The sequence below is a fragment of the Camelus bactrianus genome, chromosome 23 (assembly GCF_048773025.1).
Source record: "Camelus bactrianus isolate YW-2024 breed Bactrian camel chromosome 23, ASM4877302v1, whole genome shotgun sequence".
In the NCBI taxonomy this organism is placed as follows: Eukaryota; Metazoa; Chordata; class Mammalia; order Artiodactyla; family Camelidae; genus Camelus; species Camelus bactrianus.
This window is the reverse complement of record NC_133561.1, coordinates 32806376-32829795: the sequence shown is the minus strand read 5'-3', so window position 1 is coordinate 32829795 and position 23420 is coordinate 32806376. Positions and strand designations below refer to the sequence as shown.

At 48.4% G+C, this 23420-nt stretch overlaps 1 long non-coding RNA gene across 15 annotated transcripts in view; it reads right to left on the bottom strand.

Moving 5' to 3' along the window:
- The window catches only part of LOC105062315 (uncharacterized), a 94045-nt gene that overhangs the window by 20936 nt on the left and 49689 nt on the right, over positions 1-23420 (bottom strand). For 12 of the 15 annotated variants that reach the window (XR_012501917.1, XR_012501915.1, XR_012501906.1 and 9 more), the window contains exons 2-6: positions 15869-16024; positions 12853-14024; positions 3931-4067; positions 1327-1546; positions 731-860 (exon numbers count right to left, since the gene is read on the bottom strand). This is a non-coding gene — a long non-coding RNA (uncharacterized LOC105062315). The other 3 variants (XR_012501907.1, XR_012501916.1, XR_012501908.1) reach the window with 3 other exon arrangements.

Here is a 23420-nt window from a genome sequence, read left to right as displayed (position 1 = left end):
CTCCTTCCTCTTGCAAGTGGCCTCTCTCCTTCCCAGAGACCAGCCTAGAAGATGGGAGAAGGGAAGGGTGTTTTCATATGGCCTCAGAAACCCTACCGGGAAGGAGTGAGGAACACCTTGCCCGAAAGCTCTACTCAAAGCCAAAGCCATCTGAGCTTCTCTAGCAAAGACCAGAGTCCAAAAGCCAGGAGAAAAAAAGGGGAGATCTCATTGCCAGCACGAAGATCTGGCCACATGCAGCACTGAACCCGGTCACTCCTGCACAGTCGCTCTTCCAGACAATCCTAGACCCACTCCCCACGTGGTCTCTTCCCTTAAGAAGTAGAGAACTGCTTGTGGGGAGATCCCGGTGAGAGTAAAATCCACACAGTTTAGGTGTCTGAGCAAATGAGATTTGGGGTGTTGACAGCTCTGATTTCATTAATAAACTATAAATAGTTCTAAAAATGTTTAAAAAAAAAGGTGGAAAACTGAGAAAGGTACTTTTCCCTGTGAGATATCTGTGGCCATGATGACCCATTCCACCTGTGGGATCCCCTGATGGCAGGACCAGCCACTAAAAGCAGAAAACCACATTTATTGAGCATGAACAGCGAACTCAGTAAATGTGCACTGACTGGATACTGAATAAAGGAATGCTTCAGAAGACTGATCAAAAAAATCCCACATGGGCTGTCACGTCTTTATCTTGAAAAATAAAACGAGATCTTAAAAAAAAAATCCGACTTACAAGTTTTCTCTGTGCCCTTCAGGGCTTCACTATGTTCATCCTCTACCACTGAAGACACGTCAACACGACACTCGGTGTCGGGCTTCACATCTGTCAGGACTGTGCTGCTTTCCAACCAGCTCACATAAAACTAGGGCAAAGTTAAACAGTAGAAGCAACTTACGTTATCATCGCTTCCCTCTTTTCTACTATAATCGCACTGTAGTAGTTACTGCAATGAGCTTAGAAATTAGATTTTAATGAGGCCCTTGTCTTTTGTTTTTGGTAACCACCAGATTACAGTGAGATCTTGGACATTTCACACAAGTTATTCTCCCAGCTGCTGTTTCCTTATGTGTAAAATCTATCAGTAAAACTAGATCATCTTCAACGTTCTCTTCCTTATGACTCTTGTATAAACACATGAATAAATTAAGCATCCTCTAATAAAATTTTAATTAAAAATTGTATTGCTGTTCTGCAATCTTTAGAAATTTCAAGAATTTAAGCCAAGCTCTTTCCCACTAATGAAGCCCAAATAGAAGTGCCTGCCTAGCAAGAAACGGAAAGCACCCTCGACTCAGTTCGGCCCCCTCTCCATCCCTCTTGCTCCTCACCTGGCACTGTTCTCGGAGTCCTAAGGAAGAGGACCCGATCTCTGGACCAGGAAGGAGGGGCTGTAGGGGGCGTCCACTCACTTCTTGCCATTTCCCTTCAGAACCTGGGTAGGACTCCACTTGGTACCTGTCCATGCTGTCAGAAGGAGGTGTCCAGCTCACTCTCAAAGACGATGGGTTCGCTCAGCAATGACTAGGTTAGAAGGTGCTTTCAAGTCACCTACTCGCGGAAATAAAGTGCAGACGCTTTTTTCATTGTTAAGCAAGGTGATGACATTTAAATCAGGCTGAAACAGTGGGGAGGGTGTAGCTCAGTGGTAGAGCGTGTGCTTAGCATGCACGAAGTCCTGGGTTCCAGCCCCAGGATCTCCATTAAAACAAACAAATAAACAAACCTAATTACCCCCAAAAAATCCAAAATAATACAACAATTTTTTAACTCATGCTTAAAAAATAATAATAAATAAATCAGGTTGAAATGATTTTCCTCTCCCTGTTTCAAGCTTTTACACATACTCTTTCACATACTAAGCAGTCACAGTAAATCAGTTTAGAGGCCCAATGCCCAGACGTCCTCCCTGAATGGACGGTCAGAAGGTTCCCCAGCCTCAGAGGACTCAACCCTGCCCTCACTGTCTCTCATTAAAACCTGCTCCCCCTCTTCTGGATGGCACCACAAGTTTATCGGCCACCTGGAACTCAAAACCTCTGAATCATCCTCGAATACCTTCTCCTCTCTCTAACCTGGTACATGTATCAATAAATGACAACTGGGGTCCTGACAATCCCACTGCCTCTATCGCTGTTGGCACCACCCAAGTTCACTGCCCTCATTACCATTTTGATTATGTATATTCAATGTCTGACCCCCTTAGCTGTAAGTTACGCTCTGCGAGGACAGAACTGGTTTCTTAGTTGAGTCTTGTTCCCTGACAGGATCTAACTGAGTGATGAAAGAAGCTAACCGCTTTCTCATTCAAGAGGAAGAACAGCCAAATTTCCTAAAACTTAGGAAGATTCCACTGCCTGTGACTGTCTTCTCTGTGGAAACAAGTATAGGTGAAATGCCTAATACAGAAAAATATTTTGCATAAATATTAACAAAAAATAGAAACATTCAGCTCAGTATGACCATTAGAAAGATGTCCCAAATAATAATTATAGGAGAACTAATCCAATGACTCCATGAGCATTGCAGTTCATTCTCATATACACCCATAATGCTTTCTTTGTAAGCCAAAGCTGGGAAAAAGCATCTCCATTCTTAGTATCCTAACCTTTATTGTTCAAAATTATCAAGCAATTTTATTGTCTGGGAAACTAAATGAATGCAACTATTACACAGTGGATATTTAAAAAAATACAGAAAAACAGATAAAAGATGTTTTCATCTCCACTCAAAATTCTCTCCAACTTATAAAACTACAAATCTCTCAGCTAATCTAGAGCCAGAAACCTACTGTATCTGGCTTCTTGGCTGGTCTGTTTCTCCAGGGAAAAGGTAAATCTGTTGTTCAAATTCCAAAAAGAAAATCTGTAATGTTTTGGAGCGAGAAATACAAGGAACATTCAAATTAATGTATCCTCAGTACCCAAAGCACGTGACTCATTTTTGCCACTTTGTTAAACTCATTCCAAATTTTCAAAACCAGAATATATTAGTGAAAGACAGTGTTTATCATAATCTACATGTATTTAAAAGAAATTTTTCTAAGAAGAGCCATGAGTTTTATCATTAATTTTCCAAAAACCTTCAATTTGGCACTTACCATGTTTTCTTCAGTGATTTACAGTCATTATTTTGCACCACTCTTTGTCACTACAGATTCACTTCTATCATTTTATTTCTCAATCGTAATTCCTTATCAATAGCTACCTTTTTTCAAGGATCTCTACAAACATCTTTAACCATTTGGCCCTGAGTAATTTAACTTCTCTAAATCTGTTTCTTCACTGACAGAGAGAGATGACATCCTTTCTAAAAGTCCAAGCTCTACAACTATAATTTGTCTTTATATTTAGGGGTTACAAGTGCAAAGTACCAAATGAGGTCATCGGTAGTTGGGGCAAAGCACACCATATATAAGACCCCTCTTCCATTCCTAATCAGAAACAAAAGGGAGCAAACTTTACAAAATGTTATCTGGGAACAACCGTTTAAAAGTAACTTCCTAGCTACATAGAGTGAAGGTGCTTTACCAGAAAGTAGATGCACACCAGGAAAGAAAGCATCTCTCCTTCCCTGTGTGTGTGTGTGTTGGGGGGGGGGGGGCACAGGCATATATAAACAAAATGTACCCTCAAATAAGCTAGAAGTCATTTACAGTTTGATGCCATCAGAAAAAAAAAAAAACAAAAAAGAAAAAAGGCAAAGATTAAACCAATGTTTCTCAACTGAGGGCAGTATTCTCCCCAGCAGACGTGTGGCAAATTCTGAAGATTTTTATTATTAAGACTCAGGGGGTGCTACGAATTCAGTGCGGAGACTCCAGCGATGCTGCTAAACAACTCGCAATGCACGAAAGAAACCGCTCCCTCCATCCAAGAAAGAACTATCTGGACCAAACTGCTCAGACACCTAAACTGTGTGGATTTTACTCTCACCGGGATCTCCCCACAAGTTGATGGTGAGGTCATCCAGGATCCTGGAGAGGACTCAAAATCTGCCACACTGTATGCGTGGGTACCATCAGGATCTTCTGCAATCATCTTTAACTCAGCTTTGTCAGCATTTTTAATACCTTGGGAAAAATAAATGTATACAAATAAAAAACATGTCTCAGAAAAAAAATCAACAGAATAGAAGCCAATATTTCATGGGCTACCCCTATATATTCAATGTTAACTAGAACATATATATGTTTTTCCTGAATAATAAAATGATTACATATCTCTGATTATAAAATAGAAACAAAAAAATATTAACCAAAGGCTATTTTGTTTAGATTCTCCTAAGTGCTTCTAACACCAATTTCCCACCAAGAAGTGTCTCTTCAGTGTTTTTTCTGGAAAGAAAAATAACGGATCAAAAATAAACTCAGTTCTGTGGGAAGTTAAAAAGAAAGTTTCCTGAATCTTCTTAATCATACATTTGTCCTCTTGACCCATTACTCTCTTCCAAGAAGCCAGTCTCAGCCCATTACAAGGAGAAAAGAAGAAAATGAATTAACCTCCTGGCACAGCATTTTGATAAATTATATCATATCATAAGGAAAATGTGTTTGCCTGTTTGTCCATGCTTCAGAAAGTATTTTAAACTACAAAATGATCCTCAGCACACTTGTAAGCCCTGGAGGCATAGCCAGCCTTTTCAGTGCTTAACCAATAGCAAACAGCTCCATGCCTTCATCCTTGAGTTTCTTTGCCTCAACATCATCTTGGGGTTTTTCCATCGCTGATGAAAACACCAATTTTTTGAGCTCAAGGCCTCATGCCAGCTTGGGTCTTGAAGCTCTGTTAGCGAATAAAGTTCAAAGCCATGCCTAGTGGAATTTTTAAAAGAGCATCTGGCACATTATTATTCAGCCACAAGCTTTGACCAAAAGCAAGAGCTCCAAGCACGCCAGACCACTTTGTCTCACCTGTGAGGGTACTGCTCCTTTGTAAAGTAAGTTCACCATGGCTTGCAACAAGCTCTTCTTGTCTCTGTGAGCATTTAACTGCCACTCTGTTCTGGGGTCCCCACTATACTGAGCAAGGGCTAAAAAGACACTATTGGCGTTAGCATATATCAAAGAGCATGATGGAAATGTCTAAACGTCTTCAATATTGTCAGACCTACCAACCTGCACCCTTTTGGGGCCAATCGCAAACTTCCACAATGTGAGAAATGAGACTCAGCACAGTTCTCAAGTTTGCCCGGCTGAGGCTCCACGATCCGTCCACCAGCAACACAACGTCTGCTTCAGCCCTGGTCAGACACTCCATCCCTGCCACCGCAATCCTGAGACAGCACAGAGTCAGGAGCAAGTCCTCTGTAGAGTGACTTCCCAGCCATGCCTCAGCCAGCCCCAGGCATTCAGTCGACTGTTTCAGCTTTGTGGCTTAGCCAGGTGATTTGGAGTTTAAGACTTAGAAAATATGTCCCTATGACTTATTAACTTCAAATGAGAGTCACAGGAATCATCAATTCCTCCAATAACTATTTCAGTGGAAAAGCTTTACTTCTTCTTTGATTATAGTTCTCAGCCACAACTGTAGAACATGGAGACTTAAACTGTCATGTAAATTTGAATGAACTCACAAACCCAAAAGCTGATGTTATGTAAATGGGAATGAATGTACAGCCATCTAACTATAAGGAAATAATAATTTAAATAAAACTTTCAATATGATCTAAAGATTAGATGTTGCCTTCTCTATATTTTAAACACACTTCCTTTCCTTTCTATGCTGCTGTTTATATTCTTTGTATTTTTTTTATTTGGGGGGGGGAATTAGGTTTATTTATTTCTGTATTTTTAATGGTGGTACTGGGGATTGCACCCAGGACCTTGTGCGTGCTATGCCTGTGCTCTACCACTGAGCTACACCCTCCCCCTGTTTTCTTCTCAACATTCAATGGTCATTAGCACAAGTATGATGAACTCTCAAAATGTGTAAGCTGGAAAAGGTTTCAGTGAGCCAAAAATCTCTTAAATTAATGAAAGTTCCCTGTTAAGTATCACGTATCTTATGAAAAATTAGGCACATAGCTCTTAAAATTAGATCTTTCTGAAGTAAGAATATATTGTCTAAAAACCTGATAGCTATTATGTTATTCAGTTATTCATTACTTAACTTAATCATCTACTATGTATACCAATCAGGTAAATACAGATGGTGAAGTCTGCACATTTGAAAAATCAAGAGAGGAAGCAGACAATATAGAAAAAGGATGCAATCAAGTATACAAATTGAGAGCTACAGAGACAGCAAGCACAAACACTGATACAGAACTAGGGTGCTTTGGAAAGAAAGAATCATCCCAATATCCTCAGTGTACACAGGCTACAAAATAAAAATATACGTCAGTTAATATCATCACAGGAAAAACAATAGAACTTTCATGCAAAACAACAAGAGCTGACACTTTCATTTATTTCATCCACATTTTCAAATGCTCTCTTTTCCAGGAGATTATTTTACCAGCTATGAATTTTTCAACTTCTTGCATGTTAGCATCTGACTTTTATATGACCAAAAAAAGGGAAAAAATCACATCACTGAGAAAAATTCAGTGATGCTCATCACACTACAAAGGCATCACTCATGTACTGGACGGTAAGTCAGGAGTGAGGCTTCCCAAATTATTCCAAGCACCTAAACCTTTCTAAGGTTGCTCCTGCTCTGCTCACACTACCAAAAAAGAAAATTACAGGCCAATATCACTGATGAACATAGATGGAAAAATCCTCAACAAAATATTAGCAAATATAATCCAACAGCACATAAAAAAGATCATTTGCCATGATCAAGTTGGATTCATCCCAGGGACACAAGGATGGTTCAATATATGCAAATTAATCAATGTGGTACACCACATCCACACAAAAAAGGAGAAAAATCACATGATCATCTCAGTAGATGCAGAAAAACCATTTGACAAAATTCAACACCCATTTATGATAAAAAAAAAAAACTCTTACCAAAGTGGGTAGAAAGGGGACATATCTCCACATACTAAGAGCTATTTATGACAAACCTACAGCCAGCACAGTACTCAACATTGAAAAACTGAAAGCCTTCCCACTAAAATCTGGAACAACAACAACACAAGGATGCCCACTCTCACCACTCTATTCAACGTAGTCTTGGAAGTCCTCGCCACAATAATCAGGCAAGAAAACTAAGTAAAAGGGATCCAAACTGGAAAAAAAGAGGTAAAATTGTAATTGAATGCAGACAACATGATACTATATATAAAAAACCCTAAAAGTTCCACCAAAAAACTACAAGAGCTAATAAAAGAATTCAGCAAAGTAGCACGATGTAAGATTTACAAAAATCAGTTGTGTTTCTTAACACTAATGATGAATAAACAGGAAAAGAAAGTAAAGAAACAATCCCTTTTAAAATTCTATGCAAAACAATAAAATACTTAGGAATAAATCTGACCAATGAAGTGAAAGACTTATACGTGGAAAAATACAAAACTGTGATTAAGGAAATTAAACAAGATTTTAAAAAATGGAAAGATATCCCATGCTCTTGGATTGTAAGAATCAATATTGTTAAAATGGCCATTCTGCCCAAGGCAATCTACAGATTTAATGTAATCCATATCAAATTACCCACAACATTTTTTACAGAACGGGAATTAACCATCCTAAGATGTATATGGAATCACAAAAGACTCAGAATTGCCTAAGTATTACTTAAGAAAAAGAATGAAGCTGGAGGAATAACTTCCCCAGACTTCAGATAATATAACAGAGCTACAGTCATCGAAACAAGAAGGTACTGGCATAAAAAGACATATGCATTAATGGAACAGAATAGAGAGCCCAGAAATAAATCCACAGACCTATGATTGTCAATTAATCTTCAACAAAGGAGACAAAAATACACAATAGAGAAAAGACAGTCTTCTCTTCAGCAAGTGGTGTTGGGTAAACTGGATAGCAGCCTGTAAATCAGTGACGTTAGAACACTCTCTCGTCCCATACACAAAAATAAACTCAAAATGGCTTGAAGACTTAAATATAAAACAAGACATGATAAATTCCCTATAAGAAAATATAGGCAAAATATTATCTTACATAAACCTTAGCAATGTTCTCCTACAACAATCTATGGAAATAACAGCAAAAAAAAAAAACAAAAAAAACCACAAATGGAACCAAATTAAATTAATGAACATTTAGACAGCAAATGAAACCATAAGCAAAACAAGAAGACAGCGTATGGAATGAGAGAAAATATTTGGAAATGATGTGACTGACAAAGGCTTAACTTCCAAAATACATAAACAGCACAAACAACTTAATAACAAAAATACAACCCAATGAAAAATGGGCAAAGGACCTAAACAAGCAACTTTCCAATGAAGACATACAAATGGCCAATAGGCATACGAAAAAATACTCCATATCACTATCAGAGAAACACAAATCAAAACTACAACGAGGTATCACTTCACACCAGTCAGAATGACCATCATTCAGAAGCTTATGAGTGATAAATGCTGGAGAGGGTGTGGAGAAAAGGGAATCCTCCTACACTGCTGGAGGGAATGCAGTTTGCTGTAGCCATTATGAAAAACAACATGGAAATTCCTCAAAAAACTAAAAACAGAATTACCCTATGATCCAGCAATCCCACTTCAGGGTATATATCGGGAGGGAACTCTAATGCAAAAAGATACCTGCACCCCAATGTTCATAGCACCACTATTATACAATAGCCAAGACATGGAAGCAACCTAAATGAAGCAAAAGATGACTGGATAAAGAAGCTGTGGTATATTATACAATGGAATACCACTCTGCCATAAAAAAGAATAAAATAATGCCATTTGCAACAACATGGATGGACCTACAGATTGTCGTTCTAAGTGAAGTCAAACCAGAAAGAGAAAGAAAAAATACCTTATGGTATCATATGTGAAAGCTAAAAAAACAAAAAGGACACTGTGAACTCATCTACAAAACAGAAGACTCACAGACTCAGTAAACAGTATTATGGTTACCAGGGAAATGGGGTGGGAAGGGATCAATTTGGGAGTTTGAGATTTACAAATGTTAGCCACTATATATAAAAACAGATCTTTTTAAGAAGATTGTTCTGCATAGCACAGAGACCTACCTTCAGTATTTCCTGATAATCTATAATGGAAAAGCCGCTACAGCCACCACATGAAGCAGCAAAAGAAAGAGGAGTTAGTTATCCTGGGCTACAGCCCAATCCTCTGCAAGTCCTTGCCTGTCTCCCACGCCGCCCCCTGAGCACACTGTGCTCTCCTCCCAGGAGCAGGCTGACATGAAGACAGGCATCCAGGGAAGCTGGGGCAGCACAGGCTGCCCCGGCGACAGGCCACGGGGGAGACAGGAGCAAGTCGACCTGCACCCCGGGGGCAGCCCCCTCCGCCTCCTGCGGCCGGCCGCCACGTCCGCCTTCCTCGAAGCAGCTGCCCCCTGACAGCACCGCGCCCGCCTCCCTGGAGTCCACTGACCTGGAAACAAGTGTCCCGGGAACCTGGGGCAGCAGCGGGGAGAGGGGCACTGCCCCTGGCTAGCTGGTCGATTTGCCCCCATCTCCCTCAAGGCATGGCCCAGGGGCGGCTTCTCCTGCCCCAGCTTCACTGGAGGCACCTCTCCAGGTCAACCTGCTCCTGGGAGGCAGGCGAGGTGCAGTCAGGGGACAGCAGCGGCGGAGGCGGCGGCGCCGCAACAGCACGGGGAGAGGGGGTCTGCCCTCTGCGAGCCTGTCGATTTGCTTCAGTCTCCCCCGCGGCCTGTCTCGGAGGCGGCCTCTGCTGTCCCAGTTCGCGACGCACGTCTCGCGATCAGGCTACTCCTGGGAGCCAGGGACGGGTAGTCAGGGTGCGGGGGCTGCGGGAGCTGCGGCAGCGACGAGGCCAGCGGCGGGGAGAGGGGACCTGCCCCGGGAGAACCAGTCGACTTGCTCCCACCCATCTCCCCCTGGTCCGGGCCTGGGGACAGCCTCTGCTTCCCCAGCCTGAAGGAACGCACTTCTCCCAGTCAGCCTGCTCCTGGGGGGAGGTGGCGAAGGCGGCAGCGGGACTGGGGCGCCCCGTGCGAGCGCGCGGATTTGCTCCCATTTCCCGCTGTCGCTGCCGCCGCCTCAGCACACTGACGGCACCTCGCCCGCCTCCCAAAACAGGCTGATCTGTAGCCTACATCCTGCGAATCTGGGGCAGTAGTGACCGCCCCCAGGCTGGGCAGCGAGGGAAATGAGAACAAGTTGAACGGAACGTCTCGGGCAGACCCCCCTACCCCCGTCGCTGCCGCCGCCGCCCCAGACCCCTGACCGCACCGCTCCCCTCTGCCGAGAGCAGACTAACCGCGAGACGTGAGTCCCACGAACCTGGGGAAGCAGATGCCGCCTCCAGGCCAGGCCGCGGGGGAGACGGGAACAAATCCAGTTGGCACACCGGGCAATCCCCATCCCGCTGTGACCGCCGCCGCCCCCTGACCACCGCGCCCGCCTCCGGGAGCAGCCTGACCTAGGAACGTGCCTCCAGCGAACCTGGGGCAGCAGAGGCTGCCCCCATGACAGGCCAAGGGGGAGACAGATGGGAGTAAACCCAAGGGCTCGCACTGGGCTGCCCCGCTCCCACCACCGCTGCCCCTGCTCCCTGACCACACCCACCAGCCTCCTGAGAGCAGACTGACCTAAAGACATGCGTCCAGAGAACCTGTCACAGCAGAGGCCGCCCCCAGGCCAGGACGGGGGGGGGGGATGAGAGCAAATGACTGGCTCCCAAGGGGCAGGCCCCCTCCTCCCACAGCCACTGCCACCGCTGCTGCCATCGTCCCAGACCCCTGACCGCACTGCGTCCATGGTCTTACCAAAGTGGGTATAAAGGGAACAGATCTCAACATAATAAAAGCTATTTATGACAAACCTACAGCCATCATAACACTCTATCGTGAAAAACTGAAAGCCTTTCCACTAAAATCTAGAACAAGACAAGGATGTCCACTCTCACCACTTCTATTCAGTATAATATTGGAAGTCCTAGCCATAGCAATTAGACAACACAAAGCTATCAAAGGGACCCAAATTAGAAGTGAAGAGGTAAAATTGTCATTATATACGGATGACATGATACTATATACAGAAAACCCTAAAAGCTCCACACAAAAACTACTAGAGCTAATAAAGAGAATTCGGCTAGGTAGCAGAATACAGCGTCAACATACATAAATCAGTGGCCTTTACACGAGAGGAATAAGCCCTTTTTAAATTGCATCCAAAAAAATAAAATACTTAGGAATAAATCTGACCAAAGAAGTGAAAGACTTCTATGTGGAGAGTACAAAACAGTGACTAAGGAAATTGAAGAGGACTTAAAGAAATGGAAAGATTTCCCAGGTTCCTGAATTGGAAGAATGAGTATTGTTAAAATGGCCATACTACCAAAAGCAATCTATAGGTTTTATGTGATCTCTATCAAAATCACCCAGGACATTTTTCACAAAATTAGAACAAATAATCCTAAAATTTATGGGAAATCACAAAAGACCCAGAGTTACCAAAGCATTACTGAAAAAAAAAAAAAAAAGAACAAAGTCGGAGGAATAACCCTCCCACACTTCAGACAATACTACAGAGTAACAGTCATCCATGGTATTTGTACAATAAAAAGACGTATAGATTAATGGAATAGAATAGCGAGCCCAGAAATAAACCCACAAACTTTTGGTCAGCTAATCTTTGACAAAGAAGGCAAGAATATACAGTGAAGTAAAAACAGTCTCTTAAGCAAATGGTGTAGGGAAACTGGACAGCTGCATGTAAATCAATGAAGTTAGAGGACTCCCTCACACCATGCACAAAAATAAACTCAAAATGGCTTAAAGACTTAAACATAAGACAAGACACTATAAACCTCTTAGAAGAAAACATAGACAAAACATTAGCTGACATACATCTCAGCAATGTTCTCCTCGGGCAGTCTACCCAAGCAACAGAAATAAAGGCAAAAATAAACAAATGGGACCAAACTGAATTCATAAGCATTTGCACAGCAAAGGAAACCATGAGCAAAACAAAACGACAACCCAAGGAACGGGAGAAGTATTTGCAAGAGATGAAACTGACACGGGCTTAATTTCCAGAACACATAAACAGCTCATACAACTGAAAAACCGAAAAACCCAATCCAAAAATGGGCAGAACTAAACCAGTAATTCTTCAATAAAAACATACAAATGGCCAATAGACACATGAAAAACATGCTCAATATCACTAATTATCAGAAAAATGCAAATCAAATCTACACTGAGGCATCACCTCACACTAGTCAGAATGGGCATCTCATTCAAAAGTCCAAAGGTGAAACGGTGGAGAGCGTGGAGAAAAGGGAACCCTCCTGCACCGCTGATGGAAATGCAGTTTGGTGCAGCCATTGTGGAAAAGTGTGGCGATTCCTCAAAAACCTAAAAGTAAACTCGCCAAAACCTTTTGATTTTGGGGTCAGGCCGTCAAGCTCCCAAAGGCCCGGACCTCGCCGGTTATTCCGCCCCCAGGGCGCCTGTGCCCGGGAGGGTCCGGGGCGGCCTCCACTCGCCAGGCAGGTCCACTTTCGCAGGAAGGCCACGGGCTGACGGGCCAGTCGGAGGTGCTCCGGCGCCCCCCCACCTCCCTCCCACCTCTCGGCGCTGCACCCGCTTTCCCAAACCCGCTGCGCGCGGCAGCGAAGACGCGGGATTCACACGCTACTTAATGGGGTGGGGCGGGCGGCACCACGAACCACGGCGGCGGCCCCGGATCCGCCTGAAGGTCCTAACCGAACGCGCGGCCCGGGCCTCACCGCCAGCTCCCCGACCTGCGCGCCCCCACCAGCGCCCCGTTACTTGCCTGGCGGCGGCAGCCCAGACCTCAGGCCGCTTCCTCCTGGTGGAACTGGTCCAGGAGCACCCGGTTCCCGTACAGCTTTCACACACACTGGGCGGGCTCGGCGTCCGGGCGTCGGTGTGTGCGCGCCCCTCCCCGGCCCGCACGCAGCGCGGACGCTCGGGCTCGGCTCCACATTAAGGGTCGCGGCCAGTGGAGCTGGGAGGTGGGGCGGGGCCCAGACGGGCTAGGCGGGGCCGGGAGGTGGGGCGGGGCCGGGAGGTGGGGCGTGCCCAACCCCCGGCCTGGGCCCGCTGGGTCCCCATCCCCAACCTCCCCAACCCAGCCACCGACCGGGTCGCGCGCGGCACCCAACTAGAACCATCGCCGGCCCGGTCCAGGCCTCACCTCCCAGCCCCACTTCCGCTGCTCGCGGCACCCTCCGTGACTGCTCCCCAACCCCCGGCCAGGCTCAGTCCCCGACCGGATCCCCAAGACAAGGTTCCTTCTCACATCGAGGTCCCCACCCACACACTCTGTCCCACGAGGTCTTAACCTACAGCCCCCGCAAACGAAGCTGACCCCTCATGCCTCACCTCGGGTCCCCCTACCATCCCGAGATGGGCCCCTCAACAGTCACCCCTCACGCCGGGATTACCCCCTACCCCTACCCCTCAGCAGGTCCCGTCACTCCGAGCGCCTCAGCCTGTCACCCCTCACCGCGGGATCCCCCCTCACTCCCAGTGCACCCCTTCCCCGAGCTGACCCCCTCACCCCGCCGGGGGCAGGGCAGTCGGACTCCGGTTACCGTGGCGACAGCCGCAGGAGGCGGATCCTTTGCAGTGTGCGGGCAGCACAGCCTGCTGTCCGAGGCTCCGGGGCGCGGTGGGCAGCGCTGGAGGCGGTTCCAATACCCGCCCGGGCGACCAGCTTCCTCCCCATGCCCTGTGCCTCCTCTGAGGCGGCAGATCAGGATGGTCCTGGGCTGCGAGCTGCTCGCCAGTGGGCCTTGAGTTGGTGATGGCAGGGTTGGTAATCCAGAACCCGAGGCCTGAGGCGCTGGGCACGCGGACCTGAGGGTGCGGGGGAGTGGGGAGAGTGCAGCCAAGCCCGAGGATGGACAGCTGGACAGCAGACTGTGGGCTGTGTGCGTGGCCTGGGCTCAGCCCAGGTGGGTGCAGGGACCACATTCATTCCTGCAGAGACAGAGGGAAGAGGAACTGGAGCTTTTAGAGTCAATGACAGGAGCCCAAGGCCTGAGAGCAAAGTAGGCAGCTGCGCTGGCCAGGCCACCTTAGAACCCGCTGCGATGCTGGTCCCTTGCATCCGGGGAGCCTGACCTTTGACAGGCGAGTGAGACTTGCTTCTCCCTCCCCCCACCACCCCACCCCACCCCCCAGCGTGGTGTAGTTTACATGCAATTGAAGGGACTTTGACAGATAATTTTAACCATCTACATAATTGTTACTTTCTCTATGGGAGATCAGTTCCAGCCACAGTCATGGTAAACTTGCTAGGGCTCCTACCCAAACCTCAGCCTGGGGCTGAGGAGAACCCGACTGGAAACATCCTCTTACCTCTCATGGAAAGGCACTGTAATAGAAAAGAACAAATTTGACTCCATATTAGACCTGTTCCTCAGGCTTTAACCCTGTGCCCTGTTTTCTAGGCTGTCTTGCCGGCTCTGCACCTTTTGTAGAACAATGTTGCTTTTAGGCTGAAATAGACAGGAGAGCCTATTCTCAAGGCTCTGACCGTTAAGGATATTAACACTTTTGTACTCATAGAAAGATAACAAGATGCAGACTAGAAAATCACCTTTGTTTCGTCGGAGGTTTTGCAGGGGCACTATGACCTGACCCACATGGACAGCTGCAAAAACAAAGGATTCCAAGAACAAAGAATTCCTGCACCAAGAAATTTGCAACAACCAACAACATCCCCTCTCCTTTTAAGTAGAAAAGGAGCCTGAACTCTGACTTGGGAAAGATGGTTCTCCAGGATATTAATTTGCCATCTTCTCCGTCTTCCAGCTTTCCAAATAAAGTTAATATTCCTTGCCCCAACACCTCTTCTTCAGATTTATTTTTCGTTCAGCAAACAGAACCAGTTTAGACTGGATAACAGCACCTCACACCATCCCAGGATAAGATGACTTTTATTTCCTGTCTCAGAAAGGAGCCAAACAATAGAATAGTAAAAGATATTCAACTCCATTATAATCAGAGAAATGCAAATGCACGTGAAATGCTATTTGCCCACCAATCAAAGTGGTAAATGTTTGCAAAGATGTTCCCAGTGTTGGGAACACTGCTGGGAAACCTTCACAGGCTGCAGGTGGCGGTGGCATGAAAAGGCACAACACTTTTGGAAAGCATCCATTTGTTAGTATCTATCAAATTTTCAATGTGCAAACCCTCCACCCAGCAAATTAATGTCTACAGAGAAGCTTTTTACTCCATATATTTCACCATTGCTTATGTTTGCACACCAAATATGTATTACCTGAGAAATTTAAAAATACATTTTTTAAAGGAATCCTGACCTGTAGGCTTCTGTAAGCATTTTCTTAAGCTTTGTAACTTTACTACCCTGGGGGGAAAGAATCAAATGTGCTTTCTGGTTTTTTCCAGAAGTGATTAGCAACAAAACTTGAAAATGAAGAGATTCTGAGTTTGTCTTTGGGAGAGGCCTGCAGGAACCCCAAGGACAGACCCGGTGGTTACAGGGTTAGGGGTAGGGCCTGAAAGGGGCCAAGGAGCTTAGTGGGATAAGCCAAATTTTAAATGTCCCCTTGAAAGCAAGACTGTGGCAAGAAGCCCAGGAGTCCCCACCTTCCATTCTCCATGAGTCACGAGGCTCATGACATAAACACATGGACACCCACGAGGGCCCCAATTATCTCTGGACCCACCAGGCACAAATATTACAAACTGCTGTAAAACCACAGAACACCTGGTAAAGAACACGCTACCCAGTAGAAACTAAAGCCCTCCTTCATGGGGATATAGAAGAATGTTTAAAATGTATATACACACACCTTTTCAAAGCAGGTCAAATAACCTTGGCCTTCTGGGCGGGGAGGCTTCAGGAATGGAAATTCTGAGTGTCCACGTGGCAATGGCTGTGGCAGGTACTATCAACACAGGATGAATCTGTACCCCAGGGACCACAGGCTACTGCCAAATTAAACCCACTGCAAACACAAACATTGATAAGAGTCAAAAATCATATAGTAGAGGTTGCAAAACAAAGCCAGGATCCAAACACAACCCCTTCAAAGTCACTACAAATAAAACGTGGGAAACCAACTCAGAACACTTCAACAAATAACATGGATCTCTTGATTCTCCCAAAGAGAGCACAGGCCTGGGCCCAGACCACTGGCTTTCTTTTGGTCTGCATACCCGCATTTCTGTGCTTTGAGCATTTTCTTTATAAGTTAAACTGTAACCCCTTGTACACCCAGGCCATCTTATCTGGAATAAGAAGGCCAGGCTGACTAAATCAAAAAGCTAAATTCCAGAATACTTAAAGAGCATTTTGCATCATTTCTGGAACACAGCAAGGAAGGCCAGCAACCCAAAGCACATTGCCTGAAGTGAGGGGAGGGGCAGGTAACAGTCCAGAGCTTCAGGCACTCTGGAATTCTGGGCACTTTTCAGGAGTTCTAGGAATGAGACCTTAGTTATTCACTCATTTATGAGTTTTATAAAATTAAATCAAGCTATTGTTAAAGTTCATAAGAGTGCACATTTCACAACTCACTGTCATAGAAATACAACCCTTACACGTAAGAGCCCATCTCTGGATCTAGAAGGACATGGTTAAAGAAACTTCCATGTCCTGAGCCTTCCGTGGAGGAAGCTACTAACATAACCTGAATGCCCTTTACTGGCTGAGTCCTGAAAATATGCTGCTGTAGGATCTCTGTTAAAAAGATCAAATGTGCCATGCCTGTCTGAAGGCTCAACTTAGGGAATTTTTACTCTTGCAAGAGTAAGGTGGTGGTGAGTCTTTACATGCCCCACCCAGCTCTGTGCTCCTGAAGGGAGGCCTGCCTGAGCTCCCCAGCACCTCCTCACCGCCCCGAGCACCTTAGACGGCTCAGACAGGTTATCCTGGGCCTGCAATGGGGGTCTCCCGCCAGGGCTGCCTCTGCCTCTGGGTGATGAGCTGCCTTCCCTGCTATGGCCCAGGGGGATCTGTGGAGGCCCGTGGAGCACCCCAAGCAGAGAGGGCAGGCTGCAGTGGGCAGGGACCCCCCTCCTGCTGGCTCTCCCAACCCTGCATGCTCCCCAGGCCGCCCTCAGTGTTGTGGGTGCCCACCCACCCCTTCCTCCCCAGTGCAGCCTTCCCCGGACACACAGGCAGGCACTGTTCAGAGGGCTAGGCAGGACAACAGGGTGCCTTTTGTGGCTGGTGTCTGGGGATGCCATTGAAGGCCTAAGGTGGGTAGGGAGGGGATGGAGGCAAGGCCAGGATACCGTGTGTGTGTTGGGCCAGGCCAAGGGAAGGTCTGACAGTCTAAGGTGCGGCTGGAAATCCTGGAGCCCAAGGGCCCAGTGTCCAACCCATGCCCTTGTTGTCTGGGGGTGGAAACTGAGGTACTAGGGCTCTGATCACGCAGGGGGCCAGAACAATTCGCACGTTCATGGATACATCTGGGACAGTGGTGGGTGCTGGGTGTGGCGTCCCTCTGCTGACAGGGACCCTGCCAGCTGCAATGTGGGGCCAATACAACTGCAGTGGGTGCCCAGGAGGATGGTCCTCCACCCCAGCCTTTGACTGAGCTCTGACCTTAGTCACATACTAAGCCTTGACCCTGGTTACTCTCTGAACCCTGACCCTGGTCACGCTCTGAGCCCTGACCCTGGTCACATACTGAACCCTGATTCTGGTGCCTTATTCTCTGCCCACTGGCCTTTCTTCTTCTTTCCAGAACTTTGTCCAGATCATCAGCAACCTGCTGGTGGAGAACTGGGACAAGTGGCAGGAGGCCCGGCTGGTATGGGCACCAGTCTGGGGCCCTTGGAGTCAGAGTAGCAGGATGAGCACAGGCGTCCCCGGTGCTGCCCTGAGCCCCAGGCCAGATCAGGGTGTGATCTTGGGTTCAAATCCCAGCACGGCCTCTGCCAGTCTTGTGATGTTGAGGAAGCTGCTTATCCTTCTGAGCTCCAGTGTCCCCATCTGTCAGGAGGACTGTGGCTCATCGTGTGAGGCTCAGGACAGGGTGTGAGAAAACATGTTGGCCATGCAGCGCGCATTGGGATAACTGGGACATGGTGGTTCTTTGTCATCTGGAAAGAGCCATCCACCTCGCTTCCTCCCAGAGTGACCTGGAAGCTGTCACTACTCCGGTGCCCAGGGCAGCACCCGGTGTGAGGGCTGTGGAGCCCAGAGACCTCCGCTCTCCTCCCCTCTGGGCTCTGTGTTCTCGTCCGCAAAATGCTGATGGAGTCTCCGAGGTCCCCACTCTGCTCCCTGAGTCAGGTCCAGAGCCCCGTGGTGCTGGGGAGGGAGCGACAGGACCCTGACAAAGAGGGACCAGATGAGAGGAGGAGGCAGGAAGAGGCAGAGGAATGAGAGCATGTGTCTCCGCTGGGGTGCAGGCACCTCCAGTGACACTCAGCTCTGGTGGTTGGCATTCTCGGTGGGGCTCCCCACCGTCTCCGAGGCTCCCTGACCCCCTCCTCTCCCCAGATGGGCCCCAACACCAAGGAGCTATTCCGGCTGGTGGAGGACTTCGTGGACGTCATTGGCTTCTGCATGAAGGACTTGTGGGACACGTACCAGGTGAACAGCCTGGGTAAGCTCACTCCTCGCTCTGCCAACCCCCATGCCCCTGCTCCGCAGTCCTGGGCAGGGCCCTTGGCCTTCAGTTTCCTCATCTTTAAATAGGCAGTGGCCAGACACCCTCTGCGGGACTCCCAGACTCGGTTGTAAGATGATCTTTGTGTTTTCAGGTGCACAGACCTGAGTCTCCTGACGGTGGTCCCATGTGACCCTGGCAAGGGGTCAGCAGGAGGCTGTTAGACCCAGACAAGGTCCTGGAGACCTCATATTGTGGGATATACCAGGACCCCCAGGCCACAGCCAGCCCCTGGCTTGCACCTTCTTGGGGTGGGGCACCACTTCCACGTGTCACCCCCAGTGCTGTCTCTGTTCTGGGACGGCCTTGGAAATTTGAAGGCAGGACTGTGTCGCCCTCCACTCCCAGAAGCGCCTTGTCAGAGGAGCCTCGTCTCCACCCAGCTCTGTGGCATTGACCGTGTCTCTCACCTGGGAAGGCAGCAGTGTTGGCCTTGTAGCAGGTAGAGAGCAGGGCCTGGGCCTGGGCCCTGGGAGGTGAACGGGGCGCACAAGCACCTGCAACAACTGTTATTGCATGGTTACCACCAGTGTCCCCTTAAATAGCTCTCTTGGGCCTCATTTATCAGGTCCTCCTGTTTCAGGGCCCCTCCCCAGACTCTGTCCATTGTGGAGAAGCCAGGAGTGGTCACTGGACCCAGCTGTGGTCCAAACAGCACCTAGGAGGGAGACTGTCACCTCCCTTGTAGAGGGACTTGGACCTCTATTGACACGCCCTGGGTCAGCTGTGCTGCGTTAGCACGTGCCTGGGGACGGGCCTGGGCCGGGACGGATGTTTGCTAAGCTGGAGGTTCCCTGAGCCCTGGCATTGCCTTTCTGTCTTAGAGCTCAGGAGCCCAGAGCTGGGTGAGAGCTGGGGAGACCACTGAGGCCAGGGGAGCCGGAACAGCCATCATCTCACAGCTGGGAGACTCGGGCCTGGGGGTTCAGTGCTGTTGGAGGTCACCTGCAAGTGGGGTCAGCGGTGGCTCCAGGCTGGCTGGGGGGGACTTGCCCTTCCTTCCCTTCCTCGCTGGGCTGCCCGGGCCCTTTTACTATGTGAGCTGGGCGGGGCCAAGAGAGGGGAGGGTTTCTGTGAGGCTGCATGGAAATTGCCGCTGCAGGCTCCCACTGTGGAGGTCGGTTCCCAGGGTGCCCAGCAACACCAATGGCCCCTGAGGGGGTGCTCGGGCCTGGGCTGTGGTCCTCCGACCACCTGCCTCCAGAGGGCCTGTCCACAACCAGTGGACATTCAGGGCCAGCTCTTTGTCACCAAAGGAAGCCCTGGACTCCTCCCCATCACCCCTCATGACCCATCCTACACCCCACACACCCCCACACAACCCCAAACACCCCACCCGGCCTGGACACCCCACACACCGCATACAACCCATACACCCCCATGTACCCCATACACCCCACACACCCCTGTACACCCCATACATCCCACACCCCCAAACATCCCCATGTACCCCATGCACCCCACACACCTGTGCCCCCCCCCCACATCCACATGTTCCCTACAACCTGCTGCTGGAACACTTACCCCAGGAATCCAGGCAGCCTGACCTCTTCCAGGTCTTCATTCAGAGGCCACCTCCTCAGGGAGGATTTCCTGACCACCTATTTGGAAGTACGCCTCCCCAGGGGTCATAACTGCCCTGCAGACCCCAGACCACCTATTTACTTCTCTGCTTGGGTCGCTGTCTGTCTCCCCAGCTACACATCAGCTCTGGGAGAGGGCCTGACTCCCTCTCCTGTGTCTGCATTAGAACCGTTCCAGGCACAAGATTGGTGCTCGGAGCTTGGAGACGTGGGGCATGATGGATTTGCCCACCTGTTCTGTCATTGGTGAGGCGCTCAGCGCCAGAGGGCCCAGGGAGGGGGCCCACCCCTGTCCCCAGGGCCTCTTGCAGGGAAGATGTCCTGGGCCCAAGCTGAGCACACAGGTGCAGGGAGGGCGTGGCCTGTGGGGAAGGGAGGGCGTGGCCAGGCCTGGAGGGGTAAGAGTGTGCAGGCCAGGTGCTGTGTGAGCAAAGGCATGGAGGTGGGATAGGTTGGTGGGTGGGGTTTTGTTGGGGGAAGGCCCCAGCGGTGGAAGAAGGCCAGGTGACAGCCAGACAGGTGGGGCTGTTGTTTCCTATGGCCCCCACTGCACCCCGCACCTAAGGCACCCCCACGCCGTGCAGACCCAGACCCAGGCCGTGGTTGTTGGGTGGAGGGAGCAGAGTGGGCCTGGAATGAACTGGCTCAGAGACAATTGGGACCTCTACCCTGTCCTGTCCTCCCAGGCCAGTCTGCCACTTGGCCCCTGGGATGCCTCGATCAGGGGCAGACACAGCCCACTGGGGCTGGGGTTTTCAGGCACAGCTCAGCTGGGGCATAGTAGGGCTGAGGGTCTTCAGGTGGTCATCTGGGCCCCCGCAGCGGGAGAGTGGGAGGAAAGACTGCAGACGCCACCAGCTGTCTCTGCTCTGGCTTCTCCCCAGACGTGCTGTGTCCCCATCAGTCACTTCCCCATGCCCAGCACCTTCCTTCCCAGGTGCCCCTCAAATCTCTGCCCAACTGTTGTCCCCTTACAGTCCCCAGCCCTGTGATGGGGGTCTCTATCTATCCCTTTTACAGAGCAGAGCCAGGGGGTAGGGCTCAGGCTCCAGCGTCCCAGGCAGGGGCACTGAAGTGGACACCACTCCATGTGGCCACAGAGCTGATGGCAGAATGCACTTCTGGCACCTTCTGGGGCTGGGTCCAGGCCTGGGTTCTCACGGGGGCCGGGGGACTCCTGCTGAAGTGGGGGTGTCATTTAGAGCTTCGAAGGAACCAGGAAGTTGTCCAGCCCCTTGGCCTCATGGGGAGGCTGGCATCAGGCAGCCACATGACCGAGTGGCCCCAAGCGCCCTGCATCCACTCTGAGCCATGAGCACCCCCGTGTGATGGTCCTGTACTCCCTGGCCTGCTCCCAGGCTTCTTGTCACAAAACCTGTCTCTGTCTTTGTCTCCCTCTCTCTGTCTGTCTCTGTTGTCTCTTGTCCACTGCCACCCTCCCCAGTCCTCAGCATCCATAATCTCCTGGTCAGGGGAGCCACGGACATCAGCTTCCCCATGAAGGGCTGGCAGGCCACGGGCGACTGGCCACGGTGCCAGAGTGTTACCGAGTTCGAACTCGTTCTGCTCGCCGCATGACAGGCGACTTTCCTGGGTTTTTATGACCTTGACAGTTTGGAGGAGCACTAGTAAAAGATTTTGTAGGAGGGATTTTCCTGGTGTTCTGCTCATGATTACACCAGGAATGATGAGTTTGGGGGGAGGAAGACCACAGAGGTACGTGCTGTTTTCCTCACATCACATCAAGGGTACACGTGATCAACAGGACTTCAGACTGTTGATGCTAAACTTGACCTCCTTCCTGAGGTTGTGTGTGTCAAGTTTCTCCACTGTACATGGACTTCCCCCCACTTTCCATACTGTCCTCTCCACAGACATCATTACAAGCAGCCCACACTTACGGAGTAAAGAGCTGACATTCCCCTTGAGGGTGGAGTAGTTACATAAATTGTCTGGAATTCTTCTGAACAGGAGATGTATCTCTTTCCCTACTTTATTTATTTACTCAGTCATTTATTTCTATCTGTACGGACTCATGGATACTTACTTTATCTTATGTTTTGTGCTCGAGTCTAATATGACTTCATTTTGTTGCTCAAATTGTTCCAGCTTTGGCCACTGGGGAAGATAATATGTTTTTTTAAGTCTATATTCCATTGAGTTTTATAGGAGCGGTTGTAACCAAAAAAATTCTAATTGATATCGCTTTTCAAAAGAAGATCTTGCTAGAGCATAAGTTAGCAATAAATTAGCTGTGTAGTGCTTTCCAAAAATTCAGCAAAGTATACACGCATAGGTATGTGACCTGAAAACTTCACATTTCCCCTTCTTTCTGTAATGCATGGCCTGATCTAGTTATAGACAACAAACAAATCATCTTGCTCAGGAAAAAAGTACTTGTCCTTGACCTTCTGCTAACTGACTGAGTAGCATCGTACATACACTGGTCGGCTTAACCAGACCAAAAATTGGTACAGCCTAGTCAACCACACGGTGGTACTCCGTTATGTGTAGATAACGTTGGTGATGGATTATTTTTGTTAAAAAGAGTGAAATAGCATGAAGAGAGATAGAATTTAGGGACAATACATGTCAACTAAGAGCCTCTCTTAGTATTTGACATCAGAATTTATTTGGAGACCCTCATGTACCTGATCCCTAACATCAGGCAAGTCCCTGAGCCTGACAGGCGCTTCCTGATCTAATCAAAGATGGTGTCTCGCTACTGGAGCCACGGGGTTTATTTGTAAAGATAAAAATAAAATGGTAACTCCAGAAATGCTTTTAGAAATTTAAATATTATATAAATCCCAGGTGCAAGTACTATGACAAAGTTCACTTTCAATTATCCCAAGTTGTGGACTGATCAGGGGATTGGTAGAATTAAGTACCTACCATTTCTTTGGTTCCTTCACAGCCCTGGCAATCTCAGACACACCAGGAATTCTGTACAGATGAGATCAAGAAAATGAACAGCGAGAGCAGGTGAGAAAAAGAAAACAAGTCAGGAAATGGTAGCAGTGTGTGTGTGAGCCTGTGTGCATGTGTGTCTATGTGTAGATGTGTGTGTCTGTGTCCCTGTGTAAATGTGTGCATGTGAGCCTGTGCGTGAGCCTGTGTGTGAATGTGTGTGTGAG